At 33.4% G+C, this 27,371-nt stretch overlaps 1 protein-coding gene across 1 annotated transcript in view; it reads left to right on the top strand.

Annotated features, from left to right (window-relative positions):
• Positions 1-18,479: 18,479 nt before the first annotated feature.
• Positions 18,480-27,371, top strand: part of LOC110374308 (octopamine receptor beta-3R) — a 65,470-nt gene continuing 56,578 nt past the window's right edge. The window contains exon 1 of the mRNA XM_021331971.3: positions 18,480-18,706. The gene's annotated coding sequence lies outside the window, so the exon portion shown is untranslated. The remainder of the gene's footprint in view (positions 18,707-27,371) is intronic.

The raw sequence follows: 27,371 nt of genomic DNA, 5'->3' as shown, positions 1-27,371 counted from the left end.
TTTATTCGTATTTAGCCGTATTCACCACACGCTCGTTAAATAAGAGTGAAACAACTTTACAGTAACCCGCATGGATTCCAGTCCGGCAACAAAACGAATAAATCTTCCAACTTCTCTAAATATCCACACAATAATTTCCCATTTCACCATTGTAATCCTAATTGAAAAACTTACTTTCCCAAAGGTCAAAACAAACGCAAAAATGTTCTCCTCTCGATCTGTTTTAATTAATGAACAAAAACTTTTTTACACTTTCTCCCTTATTTTGTTTATCGTTCGTATTTAGTATTCTGTAAAAGGTTGGGAATGTTCCAAATTAAATGTTCTTTTTCAACGATTTTATTTTGTTTTTCTTCTTTTTGTTGAACGACCAATTGGCGTTTGACAACTTCTTGACTGTTTGTCGACTTTATTATCGCTTATTTTCTGACTGTTTTTAAGTGAATTCAAGCTGACTAGTCATTAATGAAAATTTATTATACTTAACTACTAATCATACACGCGTGTGACGTTTATTTAATTATATTTCTGATAAGCAATCACTCATATGTAATTTTATATGACTGGAAAATAGACACCCGCATTGCATGACAGACCTTTAAATAAACGCATTCCACAAGTATCATCAAAATCAAATAAACATAACAAAAACGCATCTCCATATTCCATTATCGAAAGCGAAACAAATTCAATCACACATCACTAAAATTCGTAACGAACTGCCAATACAATATTCCTTTTGACGGGTCAATAATTTACGCGTACATACGCCAAGTTTGTCCATTGTCATGATTCTGCAATAACATGCTCTGAGCACAAAGCTTACCGTTTAACAATTGACAGTACGTATTGTCTGTTATCGTTCCATGTGACTGTTTCGTGTTTATGCTCTCCTGGTATCTGAGGTTCATTTGAACTCTGTCTCTGACTGAATTGGTATTGTAGTTTAATGGGAGATGTCTGTCTGTACGTTTGTCAGGCCTTTGAATGATTTTAAATCAATTTAGTGAGATACTGGTAAAAATTATGACGTATTTACACTGACCTCTATATCGTATTTACAACTAACATCAGCTTAAAAGTGATAATTTTTTGCTTTTCTGGCATCTCACTCTTCTTGTGATAAGTACAATGTTTTTTTATTAAAAAATAAATTATGTCACAAAACAATGAAAAAGTTCATTCAAATAGCACGTATTTAAAATTAAAATACAGGGCCCCGATTCTCCTAAGTTAATAATGTCAAAATCTAATAGAAATCGAATCGCAATAGCAGTTTTAACCATATCGGGCATTCTGCTACTAATAAAAGACCAATCGTATTCGATTGACATTTGATTGGTGTGCGATTGGTCTGCTATTTTGATGATTTTGGTCTATACGGTAGTTTGCTGTACAATCATTTTGCAATCGTAAATCATTTGCAGACAAAATGATTCATTATTGAATGACAGAAAAGGATAAAAACGTTTATTTCAAAGAAAAAATAGCGGAATGCCACATACGCTTCAATAGTAATCGAGTCGGGATTGGATCTCAGTCGAATCGAGTCGAACGTCAATCGAAGGTCGCTTAAGTAAAATTAGGAGAATCGGGCCCCTGGCAGCAAAAATGCAGTGAACCGATGGAACTACAGATAACACAATAGGGCTTCGGGTTGTTTGAAATTCGAATAAATTTCATTCATTGTCTGTATCACGTTTAATCTCATTTAAATATCTTCATTATTATGTGATCCTAGTACTTGCCTACACTTATGATGCCATCGACTGGACCAATAATACATTGGTTTGAAAAGGAACGGCAGTGGATGTTTTAATGATATTTATATGAAATCCTTTCAGAAGTATTATTCAGTAAATTCTCTTCAGAAATTACCATTCCTTCATATGAAATATTTGCTCTTCTATATTCATACAGCTGAACTAGAAGCCTTGGAGTTCACGAATCACCTTAAGCAGTATGCATTGGACAAACAGCTTCGACGGCGCTTGCATTATTTGACTATCTCGCAAGTCCTACTATTTCATGGCCTCCTGGTACTGAATAGACGTTCAATTTCTTCCTAGTATGTAGAATTAGATAAAATGTTATGATAAAAAATATATAGCTACGACACCTATAAAAAAATTATATGTTATTAATGATAACACCTATTTTTTTCCAATTTTTATAATTTTATTTAATATTTAACTTACATAATAATTATATTCCGTAGTATATTAATGTAATAAATATACAAACTATATTTTTAATATTTAATAACATTCGAATTCGGATTTTTTGCTCTTGATGGAAAATATTTTGAGGAAATGTCGAATTAAAAATTCCAAAATAACCAATCGATATTTGTAGCTGTAAACTGTCTGTTGAATAAGAAATAATATTATCTCTACTGGATCTATACTTAGTGTCGTCTATATGAAAAGCGTAAACTCAAAATGTGGTTTCTACGAACAGAACTAAATTATACGATTCAGAAGTTAGTGTATGATACAATTGTGTCGCTATTGTTTCATTTGCTATTCCCAGAAGATATTATGCACTTTAGTTGAAATTTATATAACCAGGTTTCTATTATAAGTAAATATGTACTTTACGATCGAGTTGCACATAGTGAGCGCCTCAATTTGCTTTTGAGCTTCCTTCATTGTTCAGTCTGATGTGCTTATCTAAAGAACTACTGATTCTATTTGAAAATAATATTTCTGTATTCGATAGCCACTATATTAAGAAAAGCTACTCTTTTATCCGTATGCGCAAAGTATAACCAGCTTTCATGTATTAGTTGCACCTGGTTATACTTGTACGTCGATTCTATAAAATTCAGACAACAACTCGCATTTCACTTCGCTATTCACTCTCACTTCGCATTCGGTTCTAAACGTTCTAAAAGTCATCTCATACTTTATCTGTCAAAATCTCGAGTTTAAATTAGTTCAACTCGCAAACACGCTCGCAAGAGTAGCGCTAGTGTAGTTTGAGAATACCAATCACGAAACTCACGACGGATTCAGATGCGAATTGAAGAATGAAGTCTTACAGAATCACACCATTGGAGTCAACCATAACATAGTTGGAAAAAGTGAAGACAGATGATGAAAAATAAATAAAAAACCAACCAACCAACATTGAATCTATCTCAATAATTGGCCTTTTAAACCCAGGGTTTTCAAAGAAACATTCATAGCAAGTTTAAACAAAACATTGGATGCTACGTTCACTCATCATTCAAGACGAAACGGTTAGCATAGCGGCTGAGAGATGGGATTCCGAATAGGATCTATGTACATACGTATATTTGTGTTCCAGAGAGGCTGTTGTTTGGAGATTGACTATTTGGTATATGATATTTGGTTTTGAAAACAAGACGTTTGATTTCATATCTATCTCCTCTAAGATTTTTTCTGCTTTTTTGTCATCATTCATTTCATTATTGTAAAGGATTGTTTTAATAGTAAAAGCTATAAGTAATGGACACACTCAGAGACTTTTAATGGTTATTTAAGCCGTTCCTTAGTCCAGAATTTCTATGAGAATCTGTCCCTAAGGTTAAGTCTTTTATTTTAAATGCTTAGCATGTGAGCCGATCAAAACGTGGCAATTTTGTCGGCCTATTGGAGTCTTTTGATGCCATATACCTATTAGTTAAACATTCCATAAAAACTTTTGGCATATTTGTTCACATTTTGAGCTGTATGCCTCAAGAAAAATAGTATATCCAAAGAAAATCCAGCTTCACAGAAACGCAGAGCAGTCAATGCATTACAAGTATGGAGCAAACAACCGCATTGTTTGTATCACTGTGTGTACATAAACTGCTTCATGCGTATGCTGCCCTAGTATTTACTGCTGTTTACCGGCTCTGGGTTTGTTTAGCCAGTGTGTCATATGTACTGGCCGGTTTCGATTTTGTATTTAGTTACGCACGTGTTAGTTACACGTGTCATGATATTTATTGAAATAATGTTAATATTGTTAACTAGCTGATTCCCGCGGTACTGCCCGCGTCCCGACGGAGCTACTGCTAGGATCCGGATGATAAGTAGCTTATGTCCTTTCTGGGGCTCTAGACTAGACAATCTGTGTGGCAATTTAAAAAAGTTCAGTAGTTTTTGGCATTATAGCGCGGAAGGTAGACTTGCAGAGTTAGCCAACTAATGTTTCATACTATTTTAGATCTTTTTAAATAATTAATCTATACTGAAAATGTTCACTGTATAAAATAAACATCATGCTTACGTACAACGGTATAACAGATCTATTACTAGCGTGTGTTGTTTTAAAGAAACTTTAAACTAAGCTCCACTGAATTGTCAAGACTATTATACTTCTCGGCTCTGATAAACAGAGTATAAAGACACGTCTCACTGTAAGCGATAACCAGTATAAATAAAGTACATGTCGTCATTGGTCAGTTGGTCTGGCCGTATTCACGGACGAAATCTCAAACGTCATAGCTACCAAGCCACTGACATTATTATGTTAGGTCAACTGAATTTCTCAAGTTCATGAAACACAGATAGATATAAAACTAGCTACAGCCTCTGCGTTCACCCTCATCCCGAGGGAGCTACTTTCCGCACTTGGACAACACAACTCATTCTGTCAATATTTTTAGAGTAATTTTTTGAGGGATAAGTGAAGGAAAACTGATCTGTTGAAGCAAAAATGCTTAGTTTTGATCAGGATAAGTTTAAATCGCTTCCACTAAGACCTAGCCTTTACAGGAGGTGTGAAGCTAAAACAATGGTGTCTAGCCTGCATTCAAGTACAGCGTTAAACGCCTCATAAATCTAAAGTTTTGTTCAAATTTCTTAAAGTTCAGCTAAGCAGACGTCGAGCGTAATGTTTTCGTATTTAATTTAACTGCAAGTTTAAAATTTATCGCCCCTTAATAAACGCTAAGAAGGTTAGTGACTTTGACGTCTTGAAGCATTTTGTTCGTAATTTGTATGAAGTAAGTGTTATATAAAAAGTGTGATGCAACGCAGTAACGCTAAAATATGAGAGCCTTTACGTCGCATTAAAAAGAGTAATTACAAAAAGTTTTTTTTAGGGTGAGTTTAGACCAAACAAATAAAGAAACTCCATACAACAAGAGGATTCTTTGCCTATCAAATTATCATCTGCCTAGCCTCTTCCGAATTATGTTGGGCTCAGTTTCCAGTGTAATCGGATATAACTGCATACCAATAATTTACATAGACTGCCTATCTGAGCTCTTCAACCTAGTTACCCGTGCAACCCAATATTTCTTGCTAAGACCGATTGTTAGACTAGCTGGCTTTTGAATAAGCTGAAACTTAGGGAAGGAGATGGGATAGTTTTCCTTATTGACTGTGACTTTTGCATTTATTCTATGAGGTTTAAACCTAAACACCTTTTCCAAGTCTTCTTTACCTTAGTATCCCTCCTTTTAGCCAAAAAAGTTTGACCATTTTTCGTGGATGATCAACCGGCATTCACTGCTTTCCGGCAACCTTGACCAGATGGCTCAGTGTATTAAAATTGTATGGTTTTATTTAGATACAGCACCCAAGTTATCAAGAAACTGACCTTAAAAACATTGATGCCATAGTAGGTATAGCAAAGTTCTAACTTTAATTACAGAACGGACTTAAAGCTTTACTTAGACCGAAGTAGCCGCTCAAGTTACTATTAAGTCCAAGTTTCTCAAGTAACCGCTGATAGAACTTAAAACTCACGAAGAGTTTTTGCTCGCTCGATTGAGTATTTATTTTCGATGGAAATGTAAAGTTTTGCGAAAATATGCTGCTATTCCTATAAATAAAATAAAATATCAAAGTAATGTTACAAAATTTCAAATAGTCAAGAATTAGTACACAGTAATGAACATATTGTTTTCCCTCATTTTTTGACGGCAACTATAATTACAATTTCGACTGAAAAAAAATACATCAACGGTTTTTGAACCTACAAAATCTCAGTAAAATATCTAAACTGACGATTTAATGGTACTTTAAAGTTTCCTCACCTTAAAAACCATACCCCAATTCAAACATAAATACTGTTTCTGTGAATCAAAGTACACTTATCACGTTCGAATAGGTGTTGAAACAAAGCATTTGACAAGCTACCGTGTACATACAGCTTATTAACGATTGTCCAAACGTATGTACTGAATACAAAGCTAAAACCAATATAACGTTGGACTGCACTGAACACATATTGACTGTATTAATGTTAGTTAGTGTTTTGTCCTGTTTTGGAGTTTATAATGATGTCGGTAAGGGGTATATTTATCAGGTTATTTTTGACAGTTGGAATTATTGATTATATTTATTTATTTAACAGTTTATGTGCACAGTTACACAAAGAAAACGGACAAGAAGAAAAATTACAAAGACACAGTTTATTTCATAAGAAACCTCTTCCAGCAGGCCCGTTATGCGAGATATTATTAATTAGGTATGTGTATTCGATTTGCTTCTCTGAGCCTCTCTGAGAAAATTCTGACATCTGACACACCTCTATGATTTGCCGTAAACGTTATTTTGTACTTATCTAACTGTACTAATAACATAAATTGCAGAGTAAGTATATTTGTTTGCTTGATCGTGCTAATTGCAGAAACTTAGATCGATTAAAAATATAATTTGAGTGTTAGATGGCCCATTTATCAGGGAGGACCATTTACCATTTATAAGTAGCCTTTATTATCCGGTGCTTAGTACTTGCCATGGGATGTGGATAAAATTGCTGGTCGCATCTATTTATGAATAGAACTTAAAAACAAAACGAGAGATAAACAAAAGAAAAACCAACGATATTGAATACCGCCATAGATCTTACTAAACGACCCTTAATTTAATCAACTAAACCGAATAAATTATGCAAAGCCATAAATTAACAAGTACTGAGGTCAAAGACAGATTACAATTCGCCCTTTTAAAAACATTTCGTTGATTTAGTTAAAACTATAGTTATAACATTGAAAAACTCATGTCTATGTTAAAACCCCGGTGACCGATCGATCATAAGGTTAAGCAACGCTTGGTGCAGTCGGTCCGTAGTTGAGTGACCATGTCATGACGAGTTCTTATATGTTTCGAAAGGCACGACAAACTGGTGGGTTCCGGGTGTCATTTGAATATCTTTGCCAGTAATTAAGGGAATTAAGAAGGCAAAAAGTCTGATAACCAGCCTAACCATAGGGTATTATGTAGCCATGGAAGAGGTCAGATAGATAGATGCTCCTTCTAAAACACAAGTACTCAGATGCATCACGTTAAACTGGAAGCCGACCTCACTGTAGTTGGGAAAAGGCTAGACAGATGATATACCTAAAACGTTGAAAATTAGCACTCAATCATTTATTAGCTAAAGCTGGCGCTCCAGTTGGAGCTACTGAATAATTTATAGCTGCAAATATCGTGGCGTACGCGACGATATAGCTACGTAATGGAGATTGGATGGTACACATTAGCACGATAGCGAGATATCTTGTTTTTGGTGTAATTGTAGCGTTGTTTGGCACGGAATCTCTAGGCTTTGAAGCTGGTTTATTATTTATACTAGTGCATTTTATTATTCTGGTAAATAAAGCAAAATACAAAGACTATCAAATATAAAATCATAATTACAACGTTCCTGTCAAAATATGTTTTCAATTTAGATTAAAAGTGGATGATAAAAAAAAACTGTTAAATCCACATTACTCTTTCAGATTATTCAAGAAAGGTTCTGTAAGTCCATAACTTTTTAATTGAATGATCATCGCTTTTAAATTCTCAAACTTTTAGGGTTTTTGTTTTAAAATTGTTGATGCAGTTAAAATGGGGATTTGGTGGAATTCACTTTGGGCTTTCTCAAATAAATGGACTTAAGATTACCCACACACTGAAGACTAAATAGTCGGCCGACAGTTGGCTCTATAGTTGGCAATTTTTTTTTAAACATATCTTGATTCCAATAAAAGTTTTCAGTCGGTCTGACACTGGCAAAACCATGTTTGTAATGTGCGAACTAATGTTTATCGTCAAACTGATTTAAGAGGCCAAACAAAATATCGGCCGACTAAAAGTTTGCCGTGTGCTGGTACTCTAAGGCTGCTGGCAGATGTCATTTGTTTTAAAGAACGTGAAACGCATAATAATAGAATAGCCTGAGTGATCGCATCATTCTTTGAACCTTTGATTTAGTTTAGTCATTCTAGAAAATAATACCTATTGCATTTGATAGCTTTATAAATGATTGCCTATAAATATAGTTCCTAAGATGTACAGAACAATTTATTACTAACGATCTTTAGTATTTCAACAAAATGCTTACTAAGTTTTATAATAAGACGTATATAATTCAGTAAAGGTTTTTAGCATATAGATTGAAAGGCTACGGCTAGGTTTCTTAATTTAAATGCCAAGCAATATGGATCTCACTTATTTCCGTCAACTGAAAAAACCTTCATAAAAAAAATAATCTTGAGAAACAAATCCACAAACACACAGAGAGATTACAAATACTCTGATTGTGCAACCTCCAGTTGGAGCTAAAATGAAAATTATTTCAGTATCTCCAAACCCATCTGACATTACCCTTAGACCCGTCAAATAAAACAACTTAATTTCGCAGGCTTGTGGTGACTAGAATTTAAATGGCCGACGATTTATTTTAACTGATATTTTTTTTTAACTTTCGTTATTATTCAAATTTTGGACATTCAAATTTAAATCTAACTCTTAACGATGAACTCAGCGATAGTTTTGAAAAGAATGGGATTACGGAAAGTAAATTGCTCATAATTTTGTTCATGAAAACTATGAAACCAGGATCGGTATCTTTTAAATTTATTTAATTAAAACTTCTTTTATAGTTTTAGAGTTTAATCAAAATCACTAAGCTTTTTATTTTAGCTTTTGTGTTTTTTTAAGGTGTAAATGAGAATATGAAGCAGTGAATTATATTTACTTTTTAGAGATATTGTAAAAAAACATTCAGCCTTCGTAAATGTGAATAATAAGATAAATGGTTGATATAAAAAGTAATGTTCTGATTTAATTTCATCTGGCTTATGGACACTATTTTTTTTCGTACCTAGGTTAGGGCCCACTATTTGGAACTTTGGAACTAGTGCCTCAATGTTAATTGGACCCTTTATTTGTAGATGAGAAATCGATAAATGACTCCCATCTCGCTGTGGGTGAACAGTGTTAGACATTCATGGCCTTACTACAAAAACTTTAAACCCTGTTTTACACTTGTCTAAAAAAATTTTGGTTGCAAAATGAACCATATGTCAACGTCATAATTTGACATTTTTTTAGACAAGGCATAAACTGACGTTTAAAAGTGTTTGTGGTAAGACGGTTACTGACTAAAATCCACTATGTTCCTTCTGGAGCCCTTTGTGTACCAGGGCCGCGGTACCTCTTTCGAAATACAAAATAAGAATTACAAAAGCCTATCTATAAATAATAACTTTTGAATTACACTTATGTAGTTGACTGACATCAATTTTTTTAAGTCTCCTACCATTTCGTCAATAAACTTGTCTTTCACTCCTAGCACAATGTCTATCAACCCTTCGCTTCCAATAAATCAAGTCGGTTCTAAGACCTGCCCATCGAAACCTTTAAGTAGTTCTATATCCTCGGAGTACAATGTACTACCCTTATCATTTGTCCGTCCGTCTGTCACTCGCTGTTTGCTCTTCGTAGGTAGATTATGCGGAGTAAAAAATTGAACGGACGTGACTTTGCGATTCTTGTGTGTTAGTGTGGTTATTTTAACACAATTTATTTACTTACGAGATTTGGTTTTGGTAGCTAGATTATGGTAGCTTGTAATGCCTTGTTATGCCATGAGGCAATCCCATCAATCATCAGTAGGAAGATAGCTTAGTCTCTCACTCTAAACCTACCGGAGAAATTTAGATTAAACTTGACAGTAATTCAGCCTAAATATCAATATTTTTAAATGTGTTGTGATTACATTGTGATACATACACATTATTTTATTTACCTCTACATCACGTATTTTATTAAATCAAAAGTTAATGATTATATCATTACTTTACGTGTTTAATTAAAAGTCTTCATAAAACCCATGAATGAAAACGAAAGTCATAAAAACAGAATGAAAATGACTTCTATTTCATTCAATTTGGGTATTTACAGTAGTGATGGAGTCATTATACTCATGTGAAAGTTATTCTTACATGTATTATGTTACCAAGTAAGGGTGAGTCGGCAGTTTTTTTGTGTGTCAAGTAAAACAGCGTATATTAAATGAGGTGGATGATTAAATAGTTTATAAAGGTGTAAGTCTATTGAAACTACTATCAAAAAGGCCATGATAATGTGGTATAATAATTTGTAAAGGTTATTTAAATAAATATTGGTCTATGTTGGTCATCCATCAACCATACCTAATGTTTGTCACTTCACTAGGTAGGCTAGGCAGAAACCTAATGATTACAAGAGATAAACAGTCCAACCACGTATATTTTTCACTGTAAATGCAAATACTTTTCGGCGCCAATCCAGTGACATGTCGGAATAAATAAAAACGTGTCCACATTAATATCATGCATTATTCAACAGCTTCCAGTTTTACTTATTAAATTAACGGAGAAAACAACGCTTTTTTGTATAAGCTAATTGTATTTTTTTTTTCTGAGAATGGCAGATCAAACTCATCTTCTTCATTTACTTATTTATTTCTTTTATGCAACACAGATGCTGAATGCCCATGACCGGGATGGTTGGCGTTCCTTGGGGAAGACCTACGTTCAACAGTGGACGACAATTGGCTAGTATGATGATGATGACGCAACACAGACGTGTACAACGTTTTATACTAAGGCAAACTAAGCTTGAAGCTTAGAGTGACAAATTCTTATACATAATGTATTTTTTATATTTTGTTCAAGTAAACATTAGATATGAGGCGTGATCTTATCATTCGCGCTAATAACTTCCTCAACGGAATTTTGATGGATTTGTTTAACTCCGAAAGTTGTATTTCGATGACTTTCAAATGCAATAAAAAAAATGTTACGATTAACATTAAATCGACTGAAATGATTTTCTTGTTGAATTAAAAAAAACCTGTACAAACAATTATATGATCTTTCAAAGTTAAGGAAAATGACTTCTACGATAGCTATAATAATAATATAATTTTTCTCTGAACCTTATTATTCTTGGCCCGCGAATATTAAACTTTCCTTCCAATACTTAAAAAGTATGCAAATACTTAGAAATAAAACCCCCGAAAACTCATAAATTTGCCTATCAACATTAAAAACTGTCGCAAAAGGAAAATATTTTCATGAAGAAAATTTTTATACAGAACAGAAATCTTTACTAATATTACTAAGAAAAGTGAGTTTGTATATTTTTAGAGTTAAACGACTAAATCGATGGTGATGCTATTTTGTAAAGAGGTAAGTGGTTGTACTAAAGAACCGGTTTAAAGAAAGATTTGGGGAACACTTACTTATCTCAGAATGCGGGTGAAACCGCGAGAAACAACTGTAGTTTCATAAAGAAAATCTTTTTGTTTAAAATAAAAGAGCAGTCGAGAATAATGGGGCGCTTATTTGAGAACTGATTGTCCCATTTTACATACAAATTCTATGCATTAGTCGCTTATATTGCAATGCAGGCTTCATCAAACAATTTAGTGTTTTAATAAAAAATGCAAATCTTTGTGACATGGATATAGACGAGGTGAGAGACACACAGACTCGCAGAATGGCTAACAATTCAAGACGTGCTTTTACACACTGGAGGATTATTATATTAGTAAGGTAAGGTAGTTGACTAGCGGGTGAAGAGCCAACATCTCAAATATACAGGCAAGTACCAGTGCAACTTTTCTAACCCAACATAGTTGTGAAAAGGCCCAGGAGATGATGAAGGTAAGGTAGTTTCCAATTGTTCCTATCACTCGTATGCGCGCGACACCGCCACCGAAAGTAAAAACTGAGCGATAATGTCAGAAAGAGCACTTGTATGAAAACGCTCTTAGACAAACAATATTAAAATCTCTATTATTATTTTTATTAACAAACAGAAACGTTACGTTTCTTTACATTTTTAAACAACGTCACAACATAGTGAAATGTTATAATAAAAAAGATATATCGACGATTTAAGAAACAAAATATTCAATCAATATATAAAATAATGTATTAATTGACGTGTAATGAATACATATTAAACAGGTACCTATGTGTAGGTATTTAATGTTATGCATACAATGCACGGAGGACAAAGTAAATAGATACAATGGCTTTCTACAGTTTCATATAGCTAATCATTTATTTAATGAACACATCATTAATGAGGTCTCAGTTACCAATCAATGCTGTCATAATTATTTTCAAGATATATTTTTAAATTGAGACTTGAATGTATTGTTCAGAAAACCGATGTTTTCAATATATTGTAAACTTTGAACTGACAGTTAAACAATGGTTTAAAAATCCCTTAATTATTTGGGGAGTATTATTTTTAGTAACTGATTTTCTTTTATTCGTTTATTTTATTTTAACTTATTATTTTCAACTAGTTAATAATGTATAGTACCGTATATATTACTGAAATTAAATAAAAAGTATTCTGTCATCTTTATCACAATATCAATAAAGATTCACCAATAGAAATCATTCGCTCCAAAACAAAGAAAGACCTAAGCCACTATCATTTTAATTTTCCAAATAATAAATTGAGCCGTTCTAATAAAACTTAGTGAATTGAACCTGATTTATATGACAAACGGACGTCCAATTTCGCTAAATTATTAAGAGCTTAATTGAATTAAGTCCATAAAATATGAGGTAGACAGCGGCTATTTTAGGAAAATCGATTTTCATGACGAATGTGTGTAATTAGTGACCATTATTCTTACACTAGCTGATCCTCATTGTTTTAGCCGCGTTATACAGGAACTACTTCCCACAGCAGGGTAAACGGTTAGCTAAATATTGATTTCAGTTTTTCATCCTTTCAGTAGTTTTGTTTCATCAAGAAGTAACAAACAAAAATTTTTGCCTAAAAATATTTATTTTATAATATTAGTAGTATGTTTTGTATATAGTATTTTATTTTAAATATTGTATATTGTATTTTTATTTAGTAAAGTAGTTTAAGTTTGTAAATACTGAAAATAAACAAATATATCTAAATACTCTAGTCCCCTAGAAATAAACTTTTCCCTTAAATAAAAGCAAACCAACTGCAGTGCTTTTTAAGCTTGTTTTCTATGAATTCCCGTAAAAACTTTTAACTGAATGGCCGTTGGATGTCGAATAAAAAACGAAAGTTTATGAATCCTTTTCGTGGAAAAAGTTAGAGATACTCGTCCTTTTCACTGCCGAATGTTGGTAAATAGAAAATGTAAAACGTGGAACGAATACTGACAGTAATAAACTTTAAAAGTACGCGCACAGTACAAACTTTTAGTCGACCGATAGTTGTTTTGGGCTCATAAATAAGTATGGAGATGAATGGAAGTGCGCAAATTACAAGGATCAGGTTTTTGGACGGTATCAGATGGACTAAAAACTTAGATTGAATTCACGACTTCCTAAAAAAATATATTTTTCAACCACCGGCCAACAGTCGGCCGACTTTTTAGTCTGTATTGTGCGCGTAGGCTACATGAAAATTTTAAAGTTACACTGGTAGGACCTAAAAATTTTATACATAATACCTTGAAGGCTTTTGAAAGTTTTCGAAAAGTTTTAGGAACCTCTACTTTCAAAGTACATGATATCCTTCTCATTTACTAAAATTAAGAGTTGGTAAGGTTGAAAATTTCTTACTCACTCACTCCCACGCAATAATATAACACGTGCTTACTTACAGCATTTATTTTTGACTAGCTTCCGCTCTTGGTTTCATCCGCGTCCCGACGGAACTATTTCCTAGAAATGGATAGTAAAAAGTAGCCCAAATGTTATTCTGATATATAAGCTACTTACGTATGTTATTACCGAGTTCTATCGAAAACAATTCAGTACATAGATACATACATTATTTCTTTACAAACTTTTGTATAATATTAGTGAGATGCTTTTTGAAATGGTAGCAAAGTCTCAAGTAAAGATTCCCTATTGTGACGTCAATGCTTCCGACTAACTTAGGAACGAAACATCGAAACGAACTCTAAAGTTTACCAACTCTTTTGTGGACTGAAATACTCTGTATTATAAACACGGTAAAAGAATAATTTATAGTTAGGCCTATTTTCAGCTTATCTGTGCTTTTATACACTAATTATTATTATTATGAAGTTAAGAACGCCCTATCACAGAAACTCTAATGGAAAAATAGCATTTACCGAACTGAATAGACCTTATTAGTTTCTTTGCGCGTTTATTTGAAACCATTGGTGGAAGCTAATTGGTAAAAAAAGTGTTTTATTTCCTTTTTTGTAAATTTAGTAAATTTTTCGTCCGATTAGAATTTAATATATCATATCCTAAATATTTCTAATAGCCCAATTATAGGCGTTCGCATTACATTAGTTTCAATTACGAATTGTCGAGGATTAGGTGCTTCGGCTCATTATTAATTCAGCGCTAATCAGTTTGTACACATTAATTAGTATTAGTACACTGTTATTAGATTAATCTAGCGTAGTTAGAATTCGGTAGAACTCAGTATTTTAAAACCATTTACTAATTTAAATTAACACGGACAAATATATTGTCAAATGTTTATTTATTTATACATTTTTGTTCACACACGTTAAAAAAACACTACAAGAAAAAAGAATTTACAAAGGCAATGCTTACATATAGTGGTTTATAAATTGTAAGAAGAAAGATAGGATATTATCAAGCGTAGGCGCAGACAGACACATTCTGCATTCCTTTCACCAACTTTACCTTATAAGGTCCAATTAACGGCAATCCGACACAAACGGAGAGATCAAGAACCTATACCTACAGAATGTTACAAAAATACCTACAAGTAAAGAAGAAAGGAGATTAAATGGTTAATTTTTTTAAATACCTTTGTTACACTTATACTTTTTTGTTCATTTCACATTCTTCAAAGCAATGTGTATCAAGTAAAGGTAGCTCAAGCGACATGAATAATATTAACTCCATCGAGCCAAAGGTTATTTTGCGAGACAAGAGAATTTTCATATAATCCTTCGCGCTCACGATGCATGCCATAATAGAATATTGACATTGTTTTTACGATGTTGCTAAAGGACTTTATTATTTTTATTGAGTTTTTCGTCAAGGAAGATTTTTTTGTTACATCGGTGTTTAGAACATATTTAAAAACGTACTGCAAATAAAACATTCCATTTAGACGCAAGGGAGGACCAATATAAATACTGTGCGAATTAAATAATAAAACCAAGTAAATAGTGTGTGAATTTTCAGGCGGTTTTCATGAGTTGTTGTAGAATAGCATTTCCCGGGGGCAGCCACAACAATGAAATAGTAACAAAACAAACGCACATTACTCTGCATCATCATCGAATTTATCATAAAGAAGTTGTCACAATTCACAACATATTATGTCAAGCGTAACCCACTGTAATGAATGGTCACTGTCAAGTCTGAATCTATGCAATAGGCCTGTAATACATTGCTGTCTGCGAGTCAAAGCTGTAACTGTCTCATGTGCACGTAATTACACTAGCTGGTCATTGCTTTGATGTAGATATAGGAATGATAGGCTGGGTATAATCTGGAACTGATTCTCTTCTAAATTAACTGTATTTACTATTTGTTTCCGCCAGCATTTTTATATTCAGGACTCTGCGATTTAGTATGAATTAGAAGTCGAATATCGAATACGACCAATTTACAATTCGATGATTGCTTAGAAGTAAAGAATATATAAATATATTATTGCGCTTTAGCCATTAATATTTTTTAAATAATTAGATACCATGTTAATTAACATTGATACTAAAAGAGCATGAAAACTACAACGATAATTACTCATTTTTGTCTAGAATCATAACATCGCACTCTAAGTCAAAAGTTGACAAAAATAACACAAAACATTGTATATAAGAACTACCAATAAAAACAGATCGTGTAATAGACGGTGCTAACGTAGTCATCCGAAGTGACTGTTAAAGAAAATCTCTTAACATTTCAATTTGCACTTAGACAGTTTTATTTTGTTCAACAATTTTTAATTAAAATAATTCTGGAATATTCTCGATAGGACGGTGACTACAACGGAAACATTTGAAGAAGTGACGTCTGTTCTTTGTTAGTTTTTTTTATCGTTGAAGGTCACGTGCCCTTGAAAGGGTTAAATAGTAGGCTTTCATAATAGGTCGTGCAATATTTAGTAGGTACTGCCCACAAAACCTTTTTTGGCTCTGGATATAAAACTCCTATTTTTAAAGGCTCAGGTCTTTTGAAATCATTTTTTATCTACCTACGGTTGGAAACGATCAAAGAAAGGATGTGGCTACGTTATCTTACTTGTGAGATGAAGTCATATGGAAAATGTAGAAAGAGATAGCGTTGACCACAAATCAAATTAGAAAAATAATAATTAATAGGGATGCTGAATAAAAATAAAAGTCAAAATAATTCAACAATTCGTCGTAAGCTAAGCAAAACCTATTGGACACGTATTTATTGTAAGACTTATTTTCTCCTAAAAGCTTACGAATTTTACACAAATTTTAACATTTAAAACCACCGCGACTTATAAGTTGAAAAAGTAACAAACATACATACAAACGTTTTACTAATATTTAATGAGAAGTATGATAAGTCCGATCTAACTATCGGCTGACCGAAAATTTAGTGTGACTTCTAACATCCTCTTACATACCATACACACAAGTATATTTACATACAAATCCTTGCACTTACTTCAACATTCATCTTCCAGTGCCAAATTCCTCCCAAACTGCGCCAAGATGCCAAACACAACCTCTTCATGGAGTATATGGGTCAATGTCAAGATTTTAACTTTGACTTTTATATGAAAACCTTCAGCGATAGTGAATTGCACATGTCGTTGTAATATTTTTGGAATTCCGTATGCAATTGCCAATATAACGATATAACACAGCATTTTTTTGTCACAGGGAGGAAAATATATTCTGCATGGTCTGTCATCATCTATAGTGTTTCATCATCGTCATCTTCTAAACCTTTCCGTTTCGTTATCAACTTCTCCCAAGTCTTTACCCAGCTATGTTGGGGTCGGCTTCCAGTCTAAGCGAATGCAGATGAGTACCAGTGTATAACAATGAGCGACTGCCTATCTGCAACAGTTTCATGTAAGTTAAAGATCATTTAAAATATATCTATTTCAGATACCTAATTTCTTGTCAATGCAAACTTTTGTAATAAAAATATAAGTAAAAATTAACCCTTCATGTGTGAGTCCACTTGACACTCAACTACTTTATACAAGGTTGCTATATGACTACTTTTTACATGGAAATGTGAATGCAATATTAAAAGCACCATTGAGCTAATGATAGTGCCAATAGCCTTCTATCGATTCTCTGTTGGAAGTTTGTAATGTTTTGCTGATTGGATAAAGGTTAAAATATATTTTTATATATTGATTAGCATATACAGCCTCTAAATATATATTACTTTGGCTTGAGACCATAATTCTACTAATATTGTAAAAGCGAAAGTTTGTATGTATGGATAGATAGATAGATGTATGAATGTTACTGTTTTATGCAAAAGTTACTGAATGTATTTAAATGAAACTTAGTAGTAGTATAGCTTATATACCAGTATAGCACATAAGCTATTTTAAAGTATAGGAACGATAAGTATTCCCGTTCGAGAAACGGGTGAAACCGCTGATAAAAGCTAGAATGCAATATTTTGTAATTCTATCGCTGAAAAAGGTTAGATCAAATACAATACGACGATAAGTTTTTTCTCCGAAAGTAAAATTATTATTTTTTGCTGTTCAAACTGGACGCTGAAAATAGTAGAACCTAAGCATCACCCCTTATTACCAATTCCTATTCTAACATTTTAGCAAGCTGGCAGCTATAAACATAATTCCGCCATCCCAACATTCACCCTCATAAATACGCCCAAAAATATCACAACGAACAATTCTGACCACAAAATATGATAATGCTGAATAATGCGCTTAAAACATCTAAAATCCCCCCTTTGTTTTAAAATTTCACAAAACCGCACGACCGCCCGGGTCATCAATCCGCACAAACCATGTATTAAAACCAAAATACCCTCAAACGAACCCTCTTTCCGTTATCAATTTACATAAAAACCTTTTCACACCTCCCATACAAGAATCAAGTAAAGTCACACACACAAACAACAAAAAAAAAAGAAAAATTTCCTGCCGTTTAAAATGGCAACAATGATTTTAGTTCAAGCCTTCACCAAACAGTCTACTCTTATTTGAGATACCGTATTTAGTGAGAAGGACAGACACATAAAAACAATGCCGCGAGAACGGGACGCATGATATAAGATGTCGTAGCTTCGTAGCCACGGGCTGAAAGCTACGGCAGTCCGTTCGTAGACTCCTCTCGTAGCGCGCCTACGTGGTCGAGCAAGTTTCGTAGCATTCAAACAGTATATAGAAAGGAATTATGTATGTGTGCGTAGTAAGCGTTGAGTTTTTCACTGTGTGTAAAATTGTTATGTAAAAAGTGGATAAGTTTTTGTCTGATAGTTCAACGTACAATATAATTGTGAAAGCGAATGGTAGCGGCTTGTACGGATTGGACGATGGTATGATTATTTTTTTTTCTATATTAAAATCATTTTCTGTATTAAAAAAAAACATATTCCTCTGTAGTATTTTAAATGAACAGCTTATGTGAAAAGTAAATGATTGTGGTGAAACTTTCCGTGTACCGACAAAATTAAATTGGTTTCGACTTTACGTTTTATGCCGAAAGTTTTATTGATATTTTAAATTACAAGTGTAACTTTCTGCCGGTTGTTTTTATGAAAAATATTGGTGAGAACTTTTTTAATTACAGTTCTCATGCTGATGTAAAATACATAAGCCCAATTTTTTTCATATCGGTACAATGGGGCTCTATTAAAAATATTGTAACATTACTAACGTGTTTATTATTCACGTATTAACTATAAGCTTATCTATTTACTTTTACTCTGCAAAAGATGTTACTTCTTAAAAATAAATTTTTGTTTCAAAAGGTAGGCTGTTTTTGAACTATTATTTGACAGTTTTTTTTTAGTTGCAGTACCTATACAATTTTAATATTAAATCATTAAATAGTCTTTGAAATATATATATATATCTAAATACCTAAGCAAATTTTGGCTTAGAAAATTAAAAATTTTACATAGCCGGACTCAGAATAAATAATGAAGACTTTAAGATCTGACGTGACAGAAATAATTAATTATAGCTAAAAACTTTGTATGATAAATATTTCATTTGTCTTGCATTTTTGTTACTATTTAAATTACATCTTCATAACATGCCACGTTGATCGGTTTTCATTTGTAACGGCAATTATTTTGTCCCGTACACACGAGGCTAGATTTTCAATAGATGGTTTTCTAATGAATTCTCCTGATGGCTGACCAGAGTTGGTAACATGCTAGTTAAGTTAACTTAATGCAGGATTATATTAAGCCACGACTAGAGTGCAATGACAGGTGGCAAAATGCGTGTATCCTACTTACTAGTCAAATATAAATTAGCATCGCCGGCCACTTAAAGCTAACACGCAAACCACAATAGTAAAATGAGTGGTGTGGTATTACTACTAAATCTTAAAAATTGAAACTATCCGGCTTGTGAGCCAGCTTATAACTTTACTAGCATAGAAATGAAGATAGTTTTGTCTACAAGGAGCCAGAAGTTTTCGTTTGAGACACTCCTACTAACACTAGCTTGCTATCCTAACATGAACAACTAGCCCCGTGTATTCCGCGCATTATCTCGCTCGAACAAATAGCAACTATTAACAAAACAACATCAAGAAGATTCCTTGTTTGTATAAACATTAACCTGGAAATTAATTAAACCAACTCCTTTGTCTAAATCCAATTTAAATTCTCGTTTCTTGTTGTTTAAGATCAATTTCTTTATTTATTTAACCATTTATGTACACAGTAAAGACACGCGAAAGAAGAGGTAACATAGTAGTAGAAGTAACATAAAATAGTACAAAGGTACTGCTTATTTCTACAGAAATCTCTTCCAGCAGACCCGTAGTAGGAGAGTTAGAATATAGAGATATTCTTTTTTATTTGAAGAACCTTTTTTCGGTAAATGTTGGCAATTAGTCATACTTAGCTGTTTCTAAAATAGAACTCATAGGATTTAAAAAAAAGTTGCATTTAAAAATCTACGAGTATTTTAAGAGTTGGAATCGATTTTATAACTACATGTATCTACAATGTTGGCAAAGTTCAGAACAAAGAGATAATTATCTTAATATATTATTATAGAAACATATTTTCAATGAAATATAATCAAAATTACTGTATACGTTTTGTGTACGTTGTATAAAAGGTAAATAATGTACCTTTTTTATTTCCTATATTTAATTAGATAATTACCGTTTGTATTTTTTTGTTCGAACAGCTACTTAGTAATAATTGATCAATACAAAGTTACACAAGAAGGAAGAAGAAAATTACTTCACTTGAAACATTCTAAATACTTATGCTAATTTAGTTTGAAATACAACGCCATTCCATTAAAGGTTAAACGGAAAACAATAATTTATGTCATTTCTACTTCCGAAACAAAATAATTTAAACCATTTAAGCTATAAACGACGGGTTAAAATTATAATTTATTGGTTACCTCGAAATTAATACATTGTTCCTACATGCATATATTCTTACTTAGGTATGTGTAGGTATAGGAAAGTGGATATGGTTAATATCTAGATTTCATTTAAAGCATAATATATCTTTGATCATAGTAATAATCAAAACGTACCTATCAGTCAGTTAGAAACTTTTCTCATTTGATACCACAATACAAATACTAGAATACCAGTATTCTAGAGGTATAATCGAAACACTTCCTAGAAAGCTGTAAGTACGTCTTATTGAGTATTTTAATGGGTTTGTATGTGCCTTATAGTTACCGAGATTTTACATAGATGTTATTGAATCTCTACAAGGCAACAATTTTAGTATCCTCACTACATATTTTTTTAGTTTTGTATTTTTTGACATTTCTCATCTGCTTATACTTCTTCCACCTTTGGTGAGGCCTGCTTTAAGTTCAATTTAGATACAGTTAAACGGAATTATAAACATGGAAAGCCTTTTTGCCTTATTTGGGCTCATAGATGAACAAGATAATTTTTCCCTAATAATATTTCTCAAAAAAGTCGGTTAATGAAATATCTTTACTTCACAATGAAACAAAACATTCCTCTAAAAATACCCAAAAAGACAATAATCCGTTATGAACCCTCGTCGATATTCGATACATTATTTACTGAGACGCTAATTAAGAGATATTGTTATGTGCGCGTTAATGAGTGACCCTTATCAACGTTATTAGATACCGCGGAAATGATATCAGCATTACTTGAAACGAAATATCATTGTTGTTACTCGTATTTCTCACAATATTATGTTATTGTTTATGAACATAAATTTATATTTTTGTACCTCACAATATAAATATGGATACCTACTCCTTTTTTTGCCAAATACTACCAGTAAATTAAGGTTTTGTAAATTACTACGAATGTTTGCATTACGCTTTTGAATTTGGTGTTTGATAAAAGATTTATAAACAACTAGCCGTTTTCCCGCGGTTTCACTCGCGTCCCTGGGAGCTACTGCCCGCACCGGGATAAAATATCGCCTATGTTACACGCAAATAATATAGCTTCCTAATGGTGAAAGAATATTTAAAATCGGTCCAGTGGTTTTTGTGTTTATCCATTACAACCAAACAAACAAAGTTTTCCTGTTTATAATATAGTATAGATTGAACTTCCAAAATAAAGTGGGATTTCCACCGTAAAATCTAATGGAAAATCTTGGCAATTATTTTTTTATAAAATATCCCTAGTTGTAAGATTCAAAATTTCACAAAATCCAACATACATTCCCATATATCCTAAACCCACATTACAGGTTTAAAGTTGAACTTTCCCTCATTTCTTGCCGCAGAACGGATATAGGAACGTCGTCCAATATCGAAGCGATATTAACTGCTTTGCTGGTGAGAATTCCCACCTACGTATACAGGAGTTTCGGAAAGATATTTTTCATATTTTTGTGTGATTTTGAAAAGGTCACACTATTTTTCATGTCAACTTTTTCCTTTGCGTGAAAACTATTGACTTTGTGACTGTACCTAAATAGGTTGACTGCTAAACATATAGGTATCAATTAAAATTAATTATATATTTTTTTAAAGATTCACATTGATTTCTTTCATTTCAATTCATATTACATTTAAAAAGACACTACTTTTTTATCTCGCTAAAGCATTTGCTAACTCGGATATCTACCTAAATGAAAAAATTGCTACCGCAAAAAAGATAAAAAAAATATAACCAAAAGCGAGTGTAAACGATATTTATTTTAAAACGTTCACCCTGTATATGTGCTAAGCTATTCAGTGTAGAGAGGTTGTCAATGTAGAATATGAAATGGCGCGGTGAGCCATCGATTGTAAGCCGTTCACGATGACAGATACCTATTACGATATACGATGTTATATTATTTTAATACTAAGATTTACTGGTAGGTATATCTCAGAGCATTGTGATTTCTCTCGCTGATTCAAGTCAACTTGAGAAGCATATAAATGCTTAATCTTTTAATTAATATTTCTATTTATACAAAATGTAAATGATACAGGCACCAAAAGGTTTTAATTAAGTTGTCCATATAAAGAAACACGTCTATTTCGTGAAATTATCGAACATATCATGAGGTGGCTAAATCTATATGGTGGCTATCAAATACTTAAGAAAGCATCAAAAATAATTTCTTTAAACATTATCTACACCTACCTATACATAACAAAACAACATCAGTAACAATTCATAAAAATATTTTCGTTTATTTAAATAATTTACATTTCAACCAAGCAGATTTACAATCGTTGCATAAATTAAAATAAAATTGTATTATTTCAATTCGCAGTGAAAACTAAATACAAAAGGTATTCCTACAAAATTAAATATTACCTCAGCCGTTAACAGTTGCTAAGCGTTGGGTCATTTTAAAATAATTAAATTGTTTGCAAACAATAGAATTTTATGCCCCGAAAACGAGTTTGCTGGGATATTATACAAATCGTTTTATGCTATTTAGTTTAATATTGGGTAAACTTAATTATATTTGTCGTTTCAAACACAAAAATTATATCTAAATTCCTTAAAATGATCTCTTCTGTGAAGTCAAAAATCCAACTGGATTTAAGTACTAATCTAGGCTTCTTTGTACACTAGCTGCTCTCCGCAGTCACATTGCAGAGGCAGAGGAACTATTTCCCGCTACTGGATAAAAAAATCCTCTCTCTCACGCCCTAGCCCTAGACTATCATGTGTGTGGTCATTTAAATTGGTTCAGTATTTTTGGCGTGAAAGCGACGGACAAACATAGTTACTTTCGTATTTATAATACAAGTAGGGATAAGGAAAGATTGACAAGAGAAAGCGTGCTTAATCCCAATAGACGTTCCTACGTATTCACGAAGGAATTATTTCTGTTTCAAATAGATCTCATTTTGTAGCCGAGTACTGCTCATCCCTATGATAAATTAAGCGTTAACATAGACATAGTAATATACGTCACGGTTACAAATTACTCTACTATTCTACAAATACAGCGCACTATTACGGTATGGTCTGTTTGTCTTTAAGGAGTGTTGAGTATGAGCTAGTAAACAGGCTAGCTTATAGATAATTTAAAATAAAATAAAAATAATGAGGAAGACACTGTGATGCTAGATTGGCTATTTGCCATAATTGTGGGAAATTTTGAGTTTTATAAATATTAAAGTAACTAATAACCATCTCTCGCGTTTTTATCAGGTGGACGTTTTTACAATACTTATAAGACGGTTTAAATAATTTGTCCAAAAAAACAATATTTTATACAGTTCTCTCGATTTCTAACAAATTATTTGCAAAAACTACTGTATTTTACATTTTACGTACTACCCACACTAAAGAGACAAAGACACATTCGCATTTGTTAGACACAAAACTTTTGTCGAGAGAATCTATATCTATCTATATCTATACATATAATAAATCTGTAAAAAAACTGTGTCTGTACATTGAATATATTTAAAAAATAATAATTGGGTGGGGTTTAGAAACAGTAATGGAGCACAAATCCAAAAAAAAAATTCTGTCTGTATGTCTGTATGTCTGTATGTCTGTTTGTTTGTACACGCTAATCTTCGGAACTACTGAACGGATTTCAATGATTTTTTCTTTGTTGTATCAGTATTAAGCCTGGTCAACATATAGGCTATAATTTATCTTCGAAACTTGAAGACCTGACGCAGAACACCAACAGACCAACAAAACTATAAGAGATACAAAAATGGTGCCATGACAAAAATTGTTTCATATGATGAGCATTTTCAGCTGAGATAATAAATTTTAAGATCTGGAACACCTGATGTGGAACCCCAAGAGCCCAGCTTCTCTGTACCATATACAGGTATGACGTTTTAGCAAAAGTTGTTCAATTTGATAAGCACTTTCTATTGAATTATACAAATTGAAGATCTAAAACCCCTAATGTGGAACTCCAGGGGCCCAGCTAGACTATAGCATATAGAGGTGTGACGTTTTAGCAAAAGTTGTTCAATCTGATAAGCACTCTCTGTTGACTTATAAAAATTGAAGATGCAAAACACCTGATGTGGAACGCCAGGAGCCCAGCTAGACATGGAGTTAGCATATAAAGATATGACGTTTTAGTAAAAGTGGTTCAACCTGATAAGCACTCTCTATTGACGTATATATGTCACCGTAAGATTACAAACATCGTTAGATTACAATCTATCTCGAGAGATTGTAAACTGTCGAATTATTGTGAACCGTAACATCTGATTGCAATTTAACGCATTATTTTTCGCTGTATTGTAATCTATCGATGAGAAATTGTCAAATTGTCAACTGTCCGAAAGCTCTCCCTGATTGGTCAGTCTTTTTGTAAGATCGACCAATAATCCGTTCTGTTTCCATGGAGTTCCCGTAGAGTAAGGAATGAAATAGAGGTGTCAGTTAAATAAAATAAATGCTCTTCAAAAATTCTTCAAGTATTTATTATTTAGTACGAGTATGTAATTAATATTCCTGACATATGGAGAGAACAAATTGTAACGAAATATTTATTCTTCAAACACAAATTGAAATTGGAAACATATTGATTTCTGACACTTACGCGAATATTAGACATTTAAATAAAACTACTTTTACGGATTTTATCGCGGTTATATTATATTATTTAATCCCGACGTTTAAAACCGACCGCGATAAAATCCGTAAAAGTAGTTTTATTTAAATGAAATTGGAAAATTATAAGAAACAAAATAATTAGGTAGTTTGTCTTCAAACACAAATTCATTCCTAACTCTACGGGAACTCCATGGCAACAGAACGGCTGGTCGTGATTGGTCGATCTTACAAAAAGACTGACCAATCAGGGAGAGCTTTCGGACAGTTGACAATTTGACAATTTCTCATCGATAGATTATAATATAGCGAAAAATAATGCGTTAAATTGCAATCAGATGTTACAGTTCACAATAATTCGACAGTTTACAATCTCTCGAGATAGATTGTAATCTAACGATGTTTGTAATCTTACGGTGACATATACATCGAAGATCTGGAACACCTGATGTGGAACTTCAGGAGCAATACTACACTTGAAATGTATAGAAATAGAAATGGTGTATCAAAAAAAGTAATTAGTCCGTCTTTTAGATAATCCTAAAATAATGGACACGTATTTTTTCTTTTCTCCTTCTCACAAACAAATAATAACGAAGATATAACACGCTTGAATTTTGTGTTAAGTCACTGCTTAGTACAAATTTTACATACCTAGACGTGGCGTCACGAGCCCCTGCTCTCCGAATTTGTTGCGTTATATCTCATTATTATTTTGTATGTCTCTTCCAGACCTCGGGACTACAGAGTTCCGAATTTTTGGGAGGCAAACGTGGGGCCGAAGCCAACACTCTGAAGCCCTTTTGAGACAACTTTAATGAAATGGTGAAACAAAACCGACGATTATTCTTTTATACACTATAGAAATTAACCCAAGGACAATCCCCGGTGGACGTCGTTAAAAAAAAGACAATCCCCGGTTCTGTGCTATACCATTGCTAACTAAACTACTTGGGCTATTGTGATGGGATGCTAATGGACTAGGAACGGGGAAACTACGGGAACTATGGCACCTGCCGATGACAATGTATTAGATACATGTAAAAATGGTGAAATGGTAAAAATGGCAGGTGGAGACTCGCCAGCTCACTTACTGGGCCCCCGGGAATCAGTCACTGAATAGCAACAGGAGGGCAACAGGGACATGAGCGGCTGAAGTGTGAGGATACCTCGGCGGATTTTAAACGCAGATTACTCGCTCCCTGTGGGTCACTTACCACGAGGCACCTATCCTCCGAGCAGGGCTACTAACCCTGCTCTAGCGACTCCACTCTGGACGGCCAAGCCAAGCCAGAGGCGTGAGACCTACCCCCGTCATGGTTCACTCCGACCGGCCGGAGATAGGGGACAGTATACTCTCCCTGGAGAACTCAGTATATATGCCCGGGGTCGCTACTCCCCGTTATCAGCCTCAGATGTCCTGCGGTGCTTATATCTCATTATTATTATCGTTATTATCTCAAGAGCCTTTGTCCCAATTATGTTAGAGTCGACTTCCAGTCACGATGCAACTGAGTACCAGTGTTTTACAAGGAGCGACTGCCTATCTGAGCTCCACAACCCAGTTACCCGTTCAACCCAATACCCCTTGGTAGAACTGGTCAGACTTACTGGCATCTGACTACCCATAACGACTGCCAAGAATGTTCAATGACAGCCGGAACCTACAGTTTAACATCCCCTCCAAATAACGGTCATTGGTATCCAAAATATACGTAGAAAGCACATACGAACTTAGAAAAGTTGCATTGGCAGGTACTTGCCAGACCTGGAATCAAAGACGTACGCTCATACTTGAGAGATTGGTTCTCTACCCACTAAACCACCACGACTTCCACTAAGTCATCACGACTTTGTCATCTCAGTAACATTTAATGTTTTTTAACGTATTAATACGTGTAACATTTTATGTTTCTAATGGCTATGCGTATTTCGTTGTTTTCAAGTCAACGGGCCCTTAAAATTCAATATCACACGGTTCAGATCATTGATTTTGCTGACCCCGTAGTCGC

The sequence above is a fragment of the Helicoverpa armigera genome, chromosome 21, assembly GCF_030705265.1.
Source record: "Helicoverpa armigera isolate CAAS_96S chromosome 21, ASM3070526v1, whole genome shotgun sequence".
Taxonomy (NCBI): domain Eukaryota; kingdom Metazoa; phylum Arthropoda; class Insecta; order Lepidoptera; family Noctuidae; genus Helicoverpa; species Helicoverpa armigera.
This window is presented reverse-complemented; position numbering and strand designations above follow the sequence as displayed.